The sequence below is a fragment of the Gopherus evgoodei genome, chromosome 7 (assembly GCF_007399415.2).
Source record: "Gopherus evgoodei ecotype Sinaloan lineage chromosome 7, rGopEvg1_v1.p, whole genome shotgun sequence".
In the NCBI taxonomy this organism is placed as follows: domain Eukaryota; kingdom Metazoa; phylum Chordata; order Testudines; family Testudinidae; genus Gopherus; species Gopherus evgoodei.
The window spans coordinates 60716831-60735004 of NC_044328.1; positions in this window are offsets into that span (position 1 = coordinate 60716831).

Genomic DNA, 18174 nt, shown 5'->3' on the forward strand with positions numbered 1-18174 from the left:
CAGCACCTTGCAGAACCATGCCCTTAAATTACAGCCAGATGTAGCTGTCGTAGGCATATTTCTAGGGGCACAATACCAGAAACAAATTTAGAGTACTTTTTATTTGCACAAAAGTAGCACACGGTTCCCATAACTTGGCTCTGACTCCCCACAAAAGTCCTTGCCACATTCAAAGGAAAACAGGGGCATTTTCCATTCAGCTCCCCAAAAGCCTCTTCACCCACCTACTCTACTCCAAGACTCATGCTAAGCAAGGAAACCATTGCCTTTCACATTATCACATTGTGCCCAGCTAGCTGCGCTAGCATTAATCTAATGAAGCAGTTAAGCCGCAGCATCTTGGCTACAGATGCATAACAGTGAATTGTCTTTCTAGAGCAGTGTTTCCCATACTTGGGACGCCGCTTGTGTAGTGATAGCCCCTGGCGGGCCGGGCCGGTTTGTTTACCTGCCCTGTCCACAGGTTCAGCCGACCGCAGTTCCCACTAGCTGCAGTTTGCCACTCCAGGCCAATGGGAGCTGCTGGAAGCAGCAGCCAGTACATCCCTCAGCTCGCGCCACTTCCAGCAGCTCCCATTGGCCTGGAGCAGCAAACTGTGGCCAGTGGGAGCCACGATCGTCTGGACCTGCGGACATGGCAGGTAAACAAACCAGGGGCTTTCCCTACACAAGCGGCGTCCCAAGTTTGGGAAACACTGTTCTAGAGCAAATCTTACTTGAGAATCACAAGGTGCTTTAGAGCCATTACTTCATGTCTGAAAGTATATCTACACTATGGGATTATTCTGATTTTACAGAAATCGATTTTTGGAAACAGATTGTTTAAAGTTGAATGCACACGGCCACACTAAGCACATTAATTCGGTGGTGTGTGTCCATGTACCAAGGCTAGTGTCAAATTCTGGAGTGTTGCACTGTGGGTAGCTATCCCATAGTTCCCGTGGTCTCCCCCGCCTATTGGAATTCTGGGTTAAGATCCCAATGCCTGATGGTGCCAAACATTTGTCATAGGTGGTTATGGGTAAATATCGTCAGTCAATCCTCCCTCCGTGAAAGCAATGGCAGACAATCATTTTGCGCCCTTTTCCCTGGATTGCCTAGGCAGATGCCATAGCACGGCAACCACGGAGCCCGTTCAGCCTTTTTTCACTGTCACCGAATGTCTACTGGATGCTGCTGACAGACGCAGTACTGCAGTGCTACACAGCAGCCTCTCCTTGCCTTTGCAAGTTAGCAAAGACTGTTACGAGCCACACTGCACTGTCTGCTGCTTTGCAAGTTGACAATGATGGTTACCAGTCACACTGTACTGTCTGCTGCTGTCATGGATGCTCCTGGCTGGCCTTGGTGAGGTGGGCCAGGGGCACATGGACAAAAATGGGAATGACTGCCCAGGGCATTCCCTTCTTTAAGTTTTGTCTAATGGAGAGTCAGTCCTGCCTAGAATATCAGGCAAGCCTACTAAAGAACCAGAGAGGCAAACGGCCGCTCTGGGTCAGAGCCCCACACATGCCGCAGAAATGATGAGCTGCATGCCATTCTAAGGGGTGCCCCTGCAACAACCCCACCCAGCTGTGCAGTTGGCAGCACCGGCCGGCAGGCATGGCTTCCATGCCGGCCTGCCACCCCACGGCTCCTCCGGCCGTGCAGCGGGTAGCACCGGCCAGCAGTCGTGGCTTCCACGCCAGGCTGCCGCTGCCACTGCTGCCCCACGGCTCCTCCAGCCGTGCGACTGGCAGTGCCGGCCAGCCGGTGCCACTTCCATGCCCGCCAGCCTGAGGGGAAGCGGCTGCTTCCGCTGAATCCCACCAGCTATGCTACTGAAATCAGATTCAGTATTTCCCGTACAGTCCACGCTGGAGCTCTTTTTTGATTCTGGGACCGCATGGTCACCTGTGCTGATCAGCGCTCCATGCTGGGCAACCAGGAAATAAAATTCAAAAGTTTGCGAGGCTTTTCCTGTTTACCTGGCCAGTGCATCTGAGTTCAGATTGCTGTCCAGAGCAGTCACAATGGGGCACTGTGGGACAGCTCTTGAAGGCCAATACCATCAAATTGCAGCCACACTAACAGGGCCGGCGCTACCATTTAGGCAGCCTAGGCAATCGCCTAGAGCACCACAATAATTGGTGGGCGCCAGAGGGGGAGGCAGGCGACTCCGGTGGAGTTGCCGCAGTGGTGCCTGCAGAGGGTCTGCTGGTCCGCGGCTCCAGTGGAGCTTCCGCAGTCCTGCCTGCAGACGGGCGGCTCCTCAGGCGGCTCTGGTGGACCTCCTGCAGGCACGACTACGGCAGAGCCACAGAGCACCGGACCCTCTGCAGGCACCACTGCAGCAGCTCCACCGGAGCCGCGGGACCAGCACGCGGGGCGCCAAAATTGCCGGCCACCTAGGGCGCTCAAACCCCTAGCGCCAGTCCTGCACACTAACTCTAATTCGAAATGGTAATGTTGATTTCAGCGCTACTCCCCTCATCGGAGAGGAGTACAGAAATCCATTTTAAGAGCCCTTTATGTCAACAAAAATGGCTTTGTTGTGTGGACAGGTGCAGGGTTAATTCGATTTAATGCGGTTAAAATTGACAAACTCATAGCGTAGACCAGGCCTGAGGCACAGAGCTGAAGAGACTTTAAGGCTATTGAGCCTAGTTAAGCTAAATCAATTTTAAAGCTGGTTGGGGACAAAGCGTAGGCATGGTTTTAGATGGCTTAATGCAGCATGGCTCATCTTCACTAAACCAATTTTAAATAGCCATGTGTGTGTACCCACACACACACACACAGTCTTGAAGCCAGTTCAGGAAAAACAAATCAGGCTGCCTTAAACCAGATCTTCACTGCAGCTCTAAATGGTTTAAAGCAGTTTAGAACCAGGTAGAAAGTTTCCCCATTGAGTCAGTGGCAGATCACCCCTGAGTTTCTCCACTCAACTCTACCTACTCAATAACAATCTGTCTTTCTATCCTGGCACAAGACAATCACCGGGGGAAAGATACAATGGAAATATCTAAGGGCTTGTCTACAAACAGAAGGTATGGTACATAATGTCTAGTTAAAGTAGTACAAGTTTTATACAGGTACGAAAGTGCTTATACAAGTCTAGATTATTCCCATAGGGGAAGGGGAATAAGTTATACCAGTACAAGGCACCTTCAGTCTGATATAACTGCATCTACTCTAGTTATTTTACTGGTATAACTATTCTGGTAAAAAAGCTAAGTTGCACCCCTACCCAATATGGATATACTGGTAAAACTTAAGTGTAGACATAAAGCTTTAAAGTGAAAATAGCTAGATTCACTGATTGTATCATTTGTCCATAGGGTTGTACAGTTGTCACTTTACCTACTGTACTTCAGTACGTATAAGCCACTTTAAGAGTCTGCTCCTTTTGGTCTAGTTTGCATGAATATAAGGACTTGTCTGTCAGACTTTTGTTTACCTCTTGTTAAAACACCTAGATCCAACATGTGGGGAATGTCCACATTGATCTATACAAACATGTTAAGTAAGTACTTCATGTTGGCAATCAATTGAGTCTAGTGCAGCCATACTCGAAGGGCTTGTCTACACTGCAAAGTTGTCGACAAAACTTGTCTAATGAGTACTTAAAAAAGCCTCCCCGCCCACCCCCCGCGAAAGACAAAAGTTTTGCTGATGAAAGTGGCAGTGTGAATGTGACTTCCTGCCAACAAAGCTAACGCCACTCACAGGGCTGGATGTATTTTGTCAGAAAAAGTGCCAACAAAGTACCAGAAAAAGAGTTTACACATGCTGACTTTTAGCGACAAGGTTGTGTCGACACAGCCTTGTCGCTAAAAGCTGCATGGTGTAGACATGCCCTTAGACAAATGGTAACAGGCTGAGTGATGGTCTAATGACAGCTGTTACACATATCTACCAGGCTCTGTTCTAGACCTTGTAATGCACAGCATAAATAGCTCCTGTGCCTCTGGGGCAGGTTGATAGAAAATTAGGTCGTATTACAACACAACCTTGATCAGTCGAGTTAACTCACAAGCTGGTGAGCAAAACTTCACACTCAGAATAAACCTTGCAGCTGGTTATGTTTAAATTTAGGATTCCAACAGGGTTTACACATTAATATCACATTAGAGTCCCCTTAGGAGCTAAATTGTGTTTGGACAGGAGCTGATTTTCCCAGTGAGGAAACTCTGGTTGAGCATTCCAAGCATATTATGTTGCTGGGAACTTGTATACTCCATCTACAGGTCAGAAGCTGGATTGTATCTTAGAAGATCTTTGTGCTAGCAATAGTAAAGCAGATAAAAGCATTGGGGTCAGTCAGTAGAGGAAGCAGTTCCCATTAGTTTGTGCTCAGATAACAGAAGACTAATAGTGTCAGAAAACCAAGACTGGTGAAAGAGGGGAATAAATCCTTCATCCTTTTGCTACTGGTCTTGGCTGCTGCTTCTTAATAGCAGAGGAGGAAAGCAACATGTTTTAAAAGGTACAGTTAAGGTCAGAAAGGTGACTGTAAAAATAGCACCTTCTTACTGAACAGATTTTCTCCCTGTGTGGATTTCTGAATCATTCATGCTTATTGTTCTGACAAAAATAAATTTCAGTACTTTTTAACTGCGGACAGCACATCAGACACCAGACAGCTGTGAAGAGGGAGCTGGATTCCACTGTGGTTGTAGCACCACCTGCAGAAATACTAACTATGGTTGTTCTCCTGGCAATGTTGTGTGAACTGGAAAGAGCCAAGGTTGACTTTTAGGTACCAGGGCAGGGGTTGTAGAGCTGGCCAAAAAAGGTCATATCACTTGTAAGCTGAGTGAACTCATTATGGAATTACTGAGACACAACAAAAATGGCACCCCATAGTGTCTTTTTTTCTTTAAAACAGAATAACTTTTAAAACTTCAGGAATTCTGTTGGGTGGTCCAGTTACAACAGTTGCCCCCTGGAATGCTGAAACTCTCTTGGGGCATAGATGCAGTAACGTAGCTGGCAGGATTCAGCAGAAGCAGCCGCTTCCCCTCAGGTGGGCAGGTGCAGAAGCGGCACCTGCCGGCTGCACAGCCAGAGGAGCCACAGAGCAGCAGCGGCAGCCCGGCATGGAAGTGGCACCTGCCGGCGCTGCCCACCACACTGCTGGAGGAGCCGCAGGGCAGCAGACTGGCATGGAAGCTGCACCTGCCGGCCGGTGCAGACACAGTTGGGCGCTGGGACAGGAGCCAGGGACAGGCGGCAGCGTAGGAGGGAAGGTGTGCGGGGAGAGGGGTCTGGTCTGGGAGCGTGGCCAGAGGGGGAGCCAAGGGGGAGCACCTTTATGTTTTTTGCTCCCCCTATGCTGAAAACCTGGCTACGCCACTGCATAGATGGAAAGCCAAGGCGGTAGTATGTGACATGGTGCAAAGTAAAGTGCTGAGCCACAACCTATCATTCTACCTATCCGAGTTTTAATGACCAGTGAATGACTGTTCTTTAACACTGTGTCCTCTGTACCCACTGATGCAGCAGATTTTAGAGGCGCAGAAATATACTTTAGTACATCCTAAAAGGAATTTCTTTCAATCTTGTTCTAGTACAAAAGGAGTCACTTTCATCCTTTTGTTTCCTGTCCAAGAAGTGTTTGCTGCTAAATTAGGTAAAAGAGGACAAAGATGATGTATTATCCTCTTTCTAAATCTGCTGATCTATCTAAATATTTTAATATACTGTGGTTAAGAAACTTGACACAGAAAATCTGTGTTCTATTCCCACCTCTGCCATGAGCCTCCTGTGTGACCTTGAGCACGTCACTTAATCTCTATCTCAGAATAGGGATAATGCTTCCTTTCCTCTATCCTTCTTCCACCTTGTCTATTAAGATTATAAACTCTTTAGGACAGCAGCTGTCTCTCTACACTGCAGTTATAAGTATGCTTCCTAGCTCGGGTAGACAGACTCGCTTGTTCTGCCCAAGCTACCACACTAGAAGTAGTGATGTAGCTTGTGATAGCACAGGCAGCAACTTGGATTAGCCGTCTGAGTACAAACTCATCCGAGTACACATGCAGGCAGCTAGCCCAAGCCACTGCCCATGCTAGTCCTGGCTCCACAGTTAATTTTAGCAGCTAATTTAGCACAGAGCTAGCAATTGTCTGTCTACTCACATTAGGAAACCTGCTTCCAGCTGCAGTGTTAAATGCACCCCGCGTGTACATCACAGCACACGCAGCACGTGGAATAGTGGGGTGTCTGGTTTCTACTGCAATGCAAATAAATATAGTTCGTCTTATGGACCAAAAAGTCCCTTTCTTTGGCATTACTAAAAATAACTGATAACACACATATCTGAAACCCCCTTTTACTTTGGTTTATAAGTAAACCCCTTTTTACCTATATCTTTATGTTCTGCCAGAGCTCAAGTGCGGGACAAAGTCCCCAAAACAGAACTCCTAAGAAACAGGGCAGAAAGCTTGAAATTATCCAGAATCAATTTCTGTGGTATTGGAATAAATTTCTTCAGCCTCAGTTTAATAAGTCAGCATTTCTGCTGTCACTGTTGACAGTAATGAGAGGAAGAGACAGCAGCAATCATCTATGGAAAGGAGGTAAATCTGGATCTGAAATTAAGGAATTTCCCTAAAAACAGTTGAGCTGTTTAATTTGTTACAATAATAAATTTATTGCAAAAACTGAACTGAGGAAGCAGGGAGCCCCCTGGTGGTCAGAGGTATTGATCTATTCAAGTGCATAATCTCCAAATGTAAGGCAAAATTTTGCCATCCTCTGTGAGTTGCAGATTGCAGCATAGATTTCTCTTGTACATCCTACACTCACGACCCATGCAGAGTTTCCTTTGACATTAAGGAGTTTTGTGCAAAGAGCCAGGGCAGAATGTGTAATACAAAGAGACAGTCAAATCAGATGCAATGAAAATTTACACTTGCCTAAGGTCACGTCTATATGTACAGCGTTATAGCAGCTCAGTGTACCGATACAGCTGCACACCTGCAGAGCATGTGCTGAAGATGTTCTATGCCAATGGGAGAGAGCTCAGAGACATCAGCATAAAAAAAACCCCATCCTCTGAAAGTGACAGAAACTACGTCAGCAGGAGAAGCTCTCCTGCCAACATAGCGCTGTACACACAAGTGCTTATAGTGGTGTTGTCATAAACAGATAGCTAAGGGTTAATGTTCTTTTACCTGGAAAAGAGTAACCTGAAACACCTGACCAGAGGACCAATCAGGAAACAAGACTTTTTCAAATCTGGGTGGAGGGAAGTTTGTGTGTGAGTTTTTTGTCTTGTGTCTGTTCCTCTTGGCTATGGGAAGGATTTTTCTATCTCCTGCTTTTCTAATCTTCTGTTTCCAAGTTGTAAGTACAAAGATAGGAAGACCATAGGTTTGTTTTTTTGTATTTACATGTGTGTAGTTGCTGGAATGTGTTAAATTGTATTCTTTGTGGATAAGGCTGTTTATTCATATTTCTGTTAAGCAATTGACCCTGTATTTGTCACCTTAATACAGAGAGACCGTTTTTATGTATTTTTCTTTCTTTTTACATAAAGCTTTCTTTTTAAGACCTGTTGGAGTTTTTCTTTAGGGGGGAACTCCAGGGAATTGAATCTGTAGCTCACCAGGGAATTGGTGGGAGGAAGAAGTCAGGGGGAAATCTGTGTGTGTTAGATTTACAAGCCTGACTTTGCATACCCTCTGGGTGAAGAGGGAAGTACTTGTGTTTCCAAGACTGGAAATAGAGAGGGTGGAATCCCTCTATTTAGATTCATGGAGCTTGCTTCTGTGTCTCTCTCCAGGAACCCAGAGAGGGAACACCTGGAAGGGAGAAGGGAAGGGAAATGGTTTATTCCCCTTTGTTGTGAGACTCAAGGAATTTGGGTCTTGGGGTCCCCAGGGAAGGTTTTTGGGGGGACCAGAGTGCCCCAAAACACTAATTTTTTGGGTGGTGGCAGCTTTACCAGGTCCAAGCTGGTAACTAAGCTTGGAGGTTTTCATGCGACAGGTGTGTAGATGGGCCGGACTCACCCCTGCAGCGCCTCCTGCTGGTGACTCCTGGGAATTAGCTCGGTTCCAGCTCTGGAGCACCCTCTGCAGGCTGTGATCCACCTGTCCTCTGGCCCCGTGTGTCCCTCCTTGGACCCACTGCCCTTTTACATGAGGTGCTTCCCCCTAGCAGTAATCCCTTTCTCTCAGGATCCTCCCTCCCCGGGGAGCCCCCACTCTCTATCCCCACCTTGCCTCAGTATATGGCTACTGCCAGTCATTATCTAACCCCATGCCCTGGGGCAGACTGCAGTATCAGCCTACTTATCACTGGCAAGGGAGGTTTGGACCTGCTGCCTTGGCCTACCCCTGGGCTGCCCTCTGCAACCCCCAGGACCTGTTAGCCCAATGCTAGGCTGCAGCCTGGGGCTCTCCAGGCTGGAGCTCCCCAGCTCCTCTGCCTTTCCCCAGCCCTGCTTCACTCAGGTACCTTGTGTCTAGTTCCCTGCAGCCAGGCCCATCTCCCTCTATAACTAGAGAGAGACTGTCTTGGCTTCTGGCTCACAGCCTCTTATAGGGGCCAGCTGGGCCTGACTGGAGCATGGCCACAGCTGAGCCTACTTTCCCCAATCAGCCCAGGCTTCTTGCCCCAGCCTAAAGGCTGCTTTCTCCAGCCACAGCCCCTTCCCAGGGCTGTTTTTAACTCCTTCAGGCCAAGAGCAGGGGTCCACCCTGCTACATGGTGCAACTAATGTCACTCAGATGGATGCGTTATTTACACCCCTGAGCGAATTAAGCCAGCATAAGATGTAGTGTAGACCTCGCCTAAGCATTCATCTCTCCCTTATTCTCCATCATCCTCAGCCAATTCTGGAAAGTTACAAATGGCCTCAAACACAACAAGCTTTTCTATATTTGTGATGTTTAGATGTGCGTGTAATTATTAGAACTGAGAGCACTGGCTGTTGGGAGTCTGAAAAGACAGGAAACAGGAAGGAGGGAGGAGGAGTTGAGGAGGTTGAGTGAGAGTTACAGAGTGTGCAGCAACAGCTTGGTGAAGGGGTTTTCACTGTAAATAAAGTCCTGTTGAAGCTTGTTATTACCTTGCCTGCTTGATACAACAATATTTCAGCCTTCAGCTTAACTCTAAAGCCTGCAAACATACTGGAGAAGGGCTCTTTAGCTCTCAGGTCACTTTGAGTATAGAAATCCTCTTACTCTCTCTGCACTGGATATTAGGATTCCTGACAGAGGCATAGATTGTACAATGCTGTGTATCCTGGATAGGAAATCTGGGTTCCATTCCAAGCTCTTCCACTGGCCTGCTGGGTGTCCTTTGGGCAAATCACTTAACCTCTCTGTATCTCAGTGTCCCCGTCTGTAAAATGGGGATAATGATACTGACCTCCTTTGTCAAGGGCTTTGAGATCTACTGATGAAAATCCTATAGATAAGTGCTAGGTATAACATTATATATCTCTATTAGGCCCTCTGTGAAATGAGTTTGGTGGTTCATCATCTGGACCATGGGAAAAAGGACCTTGAGGAATTCCACCAGGATTTTAACAATTTCCACCCCACCATCAACCTCAGCGTGGACCAGTCCACGCAAGAGATCCACTTCCTGGACACTACAGTGCCAATAAGCGATGGGCACATAAACACCACCCTTTACCAAAAACCTAATGACCATTACATCTACCTACATGCCTCCAGCTTTCATCCAGACCCCATCACACAATCCATTTCTACAGCCGATACAACTGCATTTGCTCCAATCCCTCAGACAGAGGCAAACACCTACAGGATCTCTATCAAGTGTTCTTAAAACTAAAATACCCACCCGCTGAAGTGAAGAAACAGATTGACAGAGCCAGAAGGGTACCCAGAAGTCACCTACTACAGGACAGGCCCAACAAAGAAAGTAACAGAACGCCACTAGCCGTCACCTTCAGCCCCTAACTAAAACCTTTCCAGCACATCAAGAATCTACAAGCTATCCTGAAGGATGATCCCTCACTCTCACAGACCTTGGGAGACAGTCCAGTCCTTGCTTACAGACAGCCCCCAACTGAAGCAAATACTCACCAGCAACTACACACCACATAACAAAAACCCTAACCCAGGAACCTATCCCTGCAACAAACCCCATTGCCAACTCCGTCCACATATCTATTGAAGAGACATCATCATAGGACCCAACCACATCAGTCACACCATTAGGGGCTCATTCACCTGAACATCTACCAATGTGATATATGCCATCATGTGCCAGAAATGCCCTCCTGCTATGTGCATTGGCCAGACAGTCTCTACACAAAAGAATAAATGAACACAAATCAGATGTTAAGAATTACAACTTTCAAAAACCAGTTGGAGAACACTTCAACTTCCCTGGACACTCACTCAATAACAGACTTAAAAGTGGCAATTCTTCAACAACAAAACTTCAAAGAACTGCAGAACTGGAATTAATTTGCAAACTGGACACCGTCAAATTAGGCCTGAATAAAGACTGGGAGTGGACGGGTCACTACAAATACTAAAAACTAATTTCCCCATGCTAATTTCACCCTACTGTTATTCACACCTTCTTGTCAACTGTTTGAAATGGGCCACCCGATCACCACTACAAAAGTGATTTTTCCTCCTTTTGATAATATCCCACTTTAATTGAATTGTCTTGTTAGAACTGACCCCCCACACACTTGTTAAGGCAACTCCCATCTTTTCATGTACTGTGTGTGTATATATATCTATCTTCCTACTGTATTTTCCACTCCATGCATCGATGAAGTGGGTTTTAGCCCACGAAAGCTTATGCCCAAATAAATTTGTTAGTCTCTAAGGTGCCACGAGTACTCCTCATTGTTTTTGCTGATACAGACTAACACGGCTACCACTCTGAAACCTAGTCTCAGACGGCCTCTTTGGCAGACACAGCAGAATGGCTTCAGCTCAAGGTTAGTATGTATTGGTATGGTAGTGAGGGGGAAGCTTATGCTGCTGCTGCCTGGGCTAGATCTGTACCTGTTATAAACAAACACTTCCACCAGCTTAGCAATCCTTTTCGTCTAGCAGTTTTAATAAGCATGAGGCTCCTAACATTTTCAAATTAAATGAATGCTTAGGAGAATGTAATTATACACATACACACTTTAGATACCCTAGATCTAAATATATATAGGGTGACAATTTTCATGCACAGCTCTAGCTAAAACTGTTACATGGATTCTGCTAGAAAAATATTTAGAAGTTTCTGTTTAAATAAGGAGCAGCAAGGGTCATCTAGTTCAACCTGCCTTTGAGCAGGGGGTGGGACTAGATGACCTCCTGAGGTCCCTTCTAACCCTGATATTCTACGATTCTGTGACCCTGCTTGCATATTGATAGTTTACTCTTTGCTTTGAAAAAAACCTGTCTGCTCTAACAGCAGAAGCAGAAGGGGATAGGGAACAAGTAAAGGAAAATCTGTCCCTCTAGAACATCTTATCTGAGGTTGAATCTGGTTTGTAAGTTCAGCAGTATGTTCAGGATCACAACCATCAGAGTCTAGAGAGGAGTGTGTGTGTGTGTGTGTGTGTGTGTGTGTGTGTGTGTGTGTGTGTGTGCACGTGCGCACGCACATGCATGCGTGTGTGTATACACAGACACATGCATGCAGGGGTGGGGTCATGTGGCCATTCGGAACTAAGGAGAAACAAAGAACTTCTGAAAAACCCACTAGTTGGTGAAATTCATTTTCCCTTAGATTTCTTTACTGCTTTTTAAAACCAGGATAGTTCAACACTCAAGCATATGACCCTTCAGCCCTGTCAGGAGACGACCCAGGGTTGACAACTGTCTTCATCCCTATGCATAGAGCATAAAACAAAACAACAAAAAGTACTTGGGTAAAAAGTAAAAGATAAAACATTTGTGACTAAGGTAAAAATATATCAGCTTATTGGATTGAGGAATCTGCATCTTTAGAATTAGTTAATTGCAGACTGCAGTCGGTTGTTTTAGATCTTAACACTGTTAACTAAATTAGTGTTATCTGACAAAGACAAAATAGAAGCATTAAGGAGACACACAAATGGGATTTATTCTCTTTGCAGTTATGCATGGATCTGCCAACAGAGGGAGTCCTTTATCTAGTGTAGTTCTGGACAAATGATTATGAGTAAAGGTTTAAAACAACACCAGTTGTGTCCCTACTGTGCCACTACCATGGCAGTAGTAGCAAAAAAGGTTTGTAAATAATGTCACATCATAGTGTTTAAAAGACTAACAAACCATGGGGTAATAGTAGCCATCCAATCACTTCAAGGGGACTGCAGAATTCAGTTGGTAAATTATATCTAGGGGCACAACTTGAAAATAGCTGAGAGAATAAACACTTTTATACCCATTTTAGATAATTATGCCATATAGCCAAAGAGCTCTTCTCTCAGTTGGCCAACACATACCAAGAGTCATTTGGGTTCTTTCCAGATGTAATTTGATCTTGTCCAACAGCTACAATTCAGTTAAACCACCTCACAGGCTGTTGTGAGGCTTAGTTCATTGATTTTTGCAAAGCACATTGTGATCCTAATATGGAAGGTGTTCTCTGCACCTAAAGACATATTATTCTACAGTCCTCATGTCATTATACAGGCTAAACTCACATTGACTTCACTGGGAAGTTTGCCTATGCAGAAATTCTGGGATCATACCCTAAATGATTCATTGTGTTTCTGTATTAAAACCACTGAAGCAATGGACAGACTAGTTCTGATCAAGTAAGAGCCAACTCTAAACTGAAACCAAGCTGGAACCAAACCTTTGAGAATCTAAAAATATCTGTTCACCTTTTCCCTCTTCAACAAGAGCAGCTCTTCACTTCCTGGTCTGTGTCAGGACCACAAACTGAAGTTACAAAACACAGCATGAGCTTCAATGGAAACAAGTACACAACACAAACACACAAGTGCACACAAACACGTTTCCAGCCCAGTTTTTGCAAGTCTGGCTATTTTGGATCAGCGTTCAAACTTTTAGATGCTTAAAGATAAAGATAAACTGCAACACTGAAGCTTTTGGTGTTTCACTTAGCACCATCATTCCCATGTTTAATTGAAAGGCTGCCAGAAATATTCTTCCCACAGGTAGATGCAGAAAGAAACCCATGCACAAATCCAAGTCTATCAAAGGAATATATAATTATAAGTCTCTCTTTGAATATTTAGCACACTGCTGTCTAACTAGTGGGATTTATAGTTGGATTATGTGGGATTTCCAAGTTTTAAGAGGTTTCTCTGTCTATTTCAAGTCCATTTAAGAAGAATGACTATTGATAGAACTCAAATGATGAGTGGAGCTTGGCTTTGGCGTTCCAAACTAAGATTTCCCACCAAATTCCAACACAGTAAAAAATCAAGTATTTGACAGAATTTCTTACAAGATTTCTACCTGCTTATGGTTTCTAGTCCATCACTCACTCCGTGCCCTCTGTTATTCAGTGTCTTGTCCAGTCTGGATTGAAACAACACAGATGTTGGGCTACCATCACTTTACAACACAAAGTCTGATTTTCCTCCGCCTTGTACCTTGTGACGACACCTAGGGCCTGATCCAGAAGTCAGTGAATTCAGTGGAAAGACTTTCATTGACTTCAACGGGCTTTGGCTCTTCCCTTCACACCTGCGCAGTCAGAGTGTAACATGTATTTTGATGTGGTAGCATTTCTTCACTCACTGTGTGCTGGTATAAGTCACACAGGCATAAGACAGTAGTGAATCAGGCCCAGTCGTTGGATACTAGGAACAATTTTCTCACCATTCTAATAGTTAAGAACTAAAACAGGCTTCCAACTGAGGTTGCAGAATCCCTGTCATTGTTTTTAAGAACAGATTGTTCAAACACCTGTCAGAGATGGTCTAGTTTTACTTGGTCCTGTCTCAGCACAGGAAGATGGACTAAATGACCTCTAAAGGTCCTTTCTAGCACTACGTTTCTCTCATTCTATTTATGCAACATCTAGAAGCACGCAGTGCTGGGAAATTTTGAGCATTGAGTCTAGCATTGTTCGGTTTCTTCTCTTTGCTCCTCGTTCAGACCAGTCTGAATTGCTCTGAACTAGACCTCTCTCTCTCCCTGGTGTTTATGTCACTCAGATCCTTTTGAGACAGTTGTCCTATTTGTCAGTATATAGACAAATGAAAATTAAAAGGCAAAAGACACAGACGGACCTAATCTAATTCATAATTCATTGAAAAAGCCAGTTCATTTGCAGAAAGAAAAAGTTTACTGGCCTATGATGCTGGCTGTCTATTTTGTTTTCATCTGTTTATTTCCTTTTTAAACGCCCTCAGGTACTAGTTGCCCGCATGCTGTGATTTGCTGCTCTGCTTTTATATAGAAGCTTTTCTATTTAAACCAGTATGATGCAGGCAAGGAAAGGGCTAAACGTCCACAGGCAACTTGTATGTTTTGATTCCATTGCCGAGTTTAGGGACTCACACATCCAACTGAATGTGCAGGATATTTAGCTCTAGAGCTTCCTTTGGGGCTCACGCCATCACGTTTCCTATTTTGTACACAACACAATGAGCTTTTTCAAATACACAGTTGTATGAATGGAGTTAGGAGTCCATGCTGGCAGCTGAGATGCATAGATGAGAAGAAAACACTGGGCCTGATTCACCACTCTGCTACCCCTGCAGAGTTACTCAGGGTAAACCTGGAGCCTGGTGAATCAAATGTGCTGATCTCTAATGAGACTAAGAACCAGATCTGAGTTCACAGCTGAAAGGGGCTGAATTCAAACACTAAATTTGAAAACATTGGTCACTTTGAGCTTCAGATTTGGATTGCAGATCTCTAGGTTCGGAGTGTCTGTGTCTGGGATTTTGGACTCAATCATTTTACAGGCAAGCAGCTGAACTCTGATCTCAGTTACACCACAGTAAATTCATGGCATCCCTCAAAGTTGGTGACATGGGGGCTATATTCAGACCTAGTGCAAGCACCTGCGTTTCATGGTCTAGTGGATGGCACTAGACTGGCATTAAGGGGATGTAGGTTCTAGTCCCAGATCCTGCCACTTCCCTGCTGTGTGACCTTAGTCTAGCTAGTTAATTCATCCTCTGCTCTTCGTCCCATCCTTGTCTGCTTAGATGGGAAACTGTTTGGGGCAGGGGAGCCTACAGGTCTGTATAGCGTCTAACACAATGGGACCCTAATCTCAGTTGGTGCTTCTATGGCGCAACTCCTAGACAATTAATAACATTCCAATCACTTGCACTAGGTCTGAATTGAGGATTCTGAGGTGAAACCTCTGAAACATTTGCTGAATGCTACCTAGCTGGAAGTACAAAATTCCAACACTGTATACAATAAAAGTGTATGCAACGATGTACAAATCTGCAGGATTTCATGCTAACTATCGTATTCTTTAGGTCAGGGCTTTGGAGCTGTGCTCCAGCTCCAGGCAAAAATCTGCAGCTTCACTGCTCCAGAGCTGCTCCGTGCTCCAGCTCTGTGCTCTGCTGGAAAGCCCTGCTTTAGGTAGTTAATTCCTAATAAGGGGTTTCAGAGCTATAGCAGTTTAAATTAGAAAAAAGATTGGCCAGAGTTTCTACCACATTTATAAGGAGAGGAAAAAAATATACCACTATTTTAGCCCATAGGAAAACTATCTGGGTTGCCGTTTTCTCATTTGAAATGATTCCAAGTGATAACCTATTTAGCATTGCCACTAGCTAGAATCACTGTTTGAAGGGTAAACGTTTGGCTCTGGGAGCACATTAGCACTGCTCCCTCTGATCACGTTGGGGAGCATCCAAGAGTTGACAAAGAACAATCTGAAATTCTCCATCTGTCCTTTTGTGCGATAAGCAGAGTTTCACACATATCTAAAGGCTCTGGGATGGGACACTGATCACCATGCAGCACCAGGATCAAAAGAGCAAAAATTCTCAATAAAATCAGTGGAATATGAGTGCACCAGAAAGCATGCCCAAAATGAAAAATCTTATTAACTGAAGTTAAATTTTAGGCCCTTTGTGAAGGAAAATACATGCAGTACCTATGAAAGAACACCAGGAGGAGATAAAAAACCCTTCATCTATAGGCAGCTGAGAACCTGGATATTTGGCAAACAGTGAATATCTGCTCCTCAGTAAATTAGGTCAAAGAGTATTCTCTCATAGTGTGTTCTTTACTACACGATAAAACAAGGAGCAAAATCTATTCTGCAAGGGAATTAGAAACTGCAAGGCACACATTTATGGGCGTTCTACAGCCAGGGAGGATGAGTTTAGGCAAAGCTACATGGGAAGCAAGACATGGTTCTGAATTACAGTGTGCTCCGAGCTCATCATGTAGGAGCTTAATTCAAAGACAGGGAAAAATAGGAATTCCAACAATTCTTGCTTGACTGGAGATTGGACTGGCCATTGGATATAGAACCTTTTCATCTCTAGGCCCCGAGTGTAAATCCAGCTTTGGCATGGACTACGAACCCATCTCACACCCTAAACAGCTGTCAGGCACACATTGATCTCAGCTCTGATCCTGCAATGGCTCTGGGCAGATGAATTCGTGAATGGGACTCTGTGAGGGTGCAGAGTCTGCCTATGCAGTGCTCAGCGTAGAATCCTACATCTGTTTTTTGCCTGACAGCAGTTCGGTGATGTGAAAGTGATGAGCTGATAGGTGTTTGCTGGGGAGTGGTCTGAGTACCTCTGGCAAAAGTTAGTCATTTCAGCAGAGAAGCTGCAGAACAATGTGCCATGGGGACTTCAGTACCATCTTACACCAAGTACTGCCATTGCTTTTGTACTATTTGTTCAAGGCAGAGGGCTTCATTTGCCAACGTTTGTGCAGTACTGTATGGTTAACTTTCTGTCCTTGCTATGGAATAAGGAAATATACCACAGCAGTGGAATTCTCTTTCTATCAAAGTGCTCTCACAAGGAAAGACAACACAATTACAGAAGTTAGAGATGGGGAAAAACATTCTAAATCATCTAGTTCTACTCCTTGCCAGTGCAAGATTGTTCCCTGTTGTACATTTTCAGGTGCTACAACCAGTCAAATGGTGTGTCCAGGAAGGAAGTTCGACAACTTCCACATTCTACAACCTAATATCAAGTTCACTGTCAGTGTAGCTTGATATTTAGTGTAAAATCTTTCCCTTTCTCAATTGCGTCCCATTATTCTTCATTATGCTGCCCTAAACAATACCCTCTCTCATTGATGTTTACACTCTTCAAATATTTGCAGGCTGTTACTATGAACCTTCTGCACTTTAGTTATTGCTTAATCAAGACATACATATTTATTTAGCCGTTTCAGGGCTTGAACCTGCCAGTATTCTATAGGAGACTCTCCCAGTGACTTCAGGGGGAATTGTGCACCCAACAACATCTGCAGTAATGGGCCTTTAATCTTTCCTCAGAAGACAATTCCTCTAGTGTTCTACACACCTTGATGCTCTTCTCTGGACATCCTCTAGCTTATCTCTATTCTTCTGGCAATTAGGTGCCCCAAATTGAATATAGTGTGCCAATGGCTCTCAACCTTTCCAGACTACTGTACCCCTTTCAGGACTCTTGATTTGTCTTATGCATCCCTGTCATAAACAGATAGCTAAGGGTTAATGTCTCTTTCACCTGAAGCACCTGACCAGAGGACCAATCAGGAAACCGGATTTTTTCAACTTTGGGTGGAGGGAATTTTGGTGTCGGAGGTCTTTGTCTGTCTGCCTGTTTTCTCTGAGCTTTGGAGAAGTAGTTTCTGCTTTCTAATCTTCTGTTTCTAAGTGTAAGGACAAAAAGATCAGATAGTAAGTTATATGGTTTCTTTTCTTTGGTATTTGCATGAATATAAGTGCTGGAGTGCTTTGATTTGTATTCTTTTTGAATAAGGCTGTTTATTCATATTTCTTTTAAGCAATTAACCCTGTATGTGTCACCTTAATACAGAGAGACCATTTGTATGAATTTTTCTTTCTTTTTAAAACCTGTTCAAGTTTTCTTTACTGGGAAATTTCAGGGAAATTGAGTCTGTACTCACCAGGGAATTGGTGGGAGGAAGAAATCAGGGGGAGATCTGTGTGTGTTGGATTTGCTAGCCTGATTTTGCATTCCCTCTGGGTGAAGAGGAAAGTGCTTTTGTTTCCAGGACTGGGAACGGAGAGGGGGAGTCACTCTGTTTGGATTCACAGAGCTTGTGTCTGTGTATCTCT